The sequence below is a fragment of the Branchiostoma belcheri genome, unplaced genomic scaffold (assembly GCF_001625305.1).
Source record: "Branchiostoma belcheri isolate BF01 breed outbred unplaced genomic scaffold, Haploidv18h27 scaffold739, whole genome shotgun sequence".
Lineage (NCBI taxonomy): Eukaryota > Metazoa > Chordata > Leptocardii > Amphioxiformes > Branchiostomatidae > Branchiostoma > Branchiostoma belcheri.
The window spans coordinates 12,231-14,536 of NW_017804397.1; positions in this window are offsets into that span (position 1 = coordinate 12,231).

The window sequence follows — 2,306 nt, forward strand, 5'->3', positions numbered from 1 at the left end:
ATACAACTTATTAGATATATTTGAATTATGCTTAACCTTCTATTTCGATTACATAATTAGTATTCTGTGTATTGCTATAATTGTTGATATTGACTATATGTAATTTTGATGTTGTATATGTGTTTTTGTATGGGGTAGGGCAACTTGTAAAAGTTCGTAGGGACCTGTTTTGCCCTCCCTTTCACTTTGTAACAATTTCTTAGCTTGACGTTGTACATTCGACAACTTGCAAAGTGACGCTATCCTGGATTTCGTGTTTTTAAATGCGAAATCCACAATAACATCTTTGATTTCTCAATGATTTTGATAATAAATTCGATAATTTTCTGTCGAAAATCTCTTATCAAAGACATTTAACCTATTCAGACCGGGATTTTTGGTCATGGTGGGACGAGAGATGGGAGAAGGGTTGTGTTGAGGGCTTTTGAGGACCGGTCCCTGTAATTCTACAACCACGTATCGTAGGGCCACTAAATTTTCGGGGAATGACGTAGTCTTAAAGCTAAATCATATAAACGACTTTGGTGTAATTTTGACGTCATTATAAGCCATTTTTGTGATTTTTGGAGCTAAAACAGTCAAATTGTTCCGTCAAACTCATAGGAATACAACCAATCTTTAACTAAAAGTGTCTATGAGAGGTTTATTAAGGTCTGCTAAGGTCTATGTTGCTCTGGCAACAACACAGATATCCTAATAACGTCATAAGATGAGACCATGCACATATAAGCTTGGATCGTCAATCTTGAATTTTTGAAATTGAATTTTGTCAAGGTTCAGGTGCTATCTGAGATCTGGAAAGCTTGCGCGGGCCTCAGAAGTCCCCCACCCCTCTGGTCTGAATAGGGTTAAAGCATTTTTATGTTTTTGCAAAGGGGGCCCTGGCTGGTTATTTCTCACTGAATTCAATATTTTATCCATATTCATGTCATTATATTTTGCACCATGATCCCAATGATCCATTGCTTGCTTCAATAATTACATTGCCCAGGGATCTCGACAAAAACACGGCACATACTAATATATAAATAAACAAGAGTTCCACGATCTCATACCTTCGCCAAATGATGTTAACCCTTGCGGGTGACGAATTATACAATTCTAATCATTGATTTTGTAAATAAGAGCCTCGTTTGCATGGATTATATCAGTTGATCATATTCTCCATCCAATGACAGCCTTATCATAACAAAAAGGCTATTATAGCACTTCCTCATAAATTATGCAAATGAGGTCATGATTTGAATTAATTATGTTTGATGTTCACCTTCACTTAACTTCCAAATGTGGCAAGTATGAAATTCACAGCAGTTACAACTATGGAATTATAAAAAAATTCCATTAATTATGCAAATTAGGTCCTCATTTACATAATCTATATCCTCAGATGTTTTTCTCGTTCTCAAGTAGATGTCACAAGTGTTTCATAGGTCTATTATCGAACAAAGCAGATTTATAGAATTTCCTCATTAATTATGCAAATTAGCTCCGGATATGCATAATTGCCATCTGATTATGTCAAGCATCACTTCAACTACCTACATACCAAAAATCACGACAATACGTCAACTGGTTCTTGAGTTATCGTCCTTCGAATTTTTTTCAACAAATGCTCCTGCAGTTCCAGAACAAGGGGCTAGGGGACCCAAACTCATGTCACATCTTCCCTACTCCAAGAGCTATCTATCAACCAAAATTCGTGACCCTAGCATGTCCAGAACATGAGATATCAAAACCGGAAGTTCAGCTGCAGTACCTAGGAAAGCCGCCAGGTGGCCCAAAATCTAATCATTTCTAGGTCTCATGAAGACCTACCCACCTACCAAGTTTCATTCCAATCCATCCACTGTGTCTCGAGTTATCTTGCTAAACCACACACACACACACAAACACACACACACACACACAAACGCTACTGAAAACATAACCTTCTTGGCGAAGGTAAAAAATACTTTTACAGACCAATCACGCGTCTGGCACTTTAAAGTTTACATACGGGCCAACTGCAAAGTACTGGAGAACACATGTACCAAACAGAGAAGGGCTTAAAACGTTTTACCCGGCATGGCTTCGTAGGTGTGGTCGGATGTACTTTCATCGTCGTCCGCACGTGCCTGGTAATCAGTCTGGTGTTGGTCGGCTGGTGTGGCACCTGTACAAAAATTATAATTCATTAACACTTTAACAGTCAGTTTAACGGCATGTCCTTGCCACAAACAAGAATCCGGCCAAAAATCCATTTTTTGGCGAAAAATGCCCCCCAAAAAAACCTTCATAAAAACCTTTCAAAGGCATGTTTAAAAAAA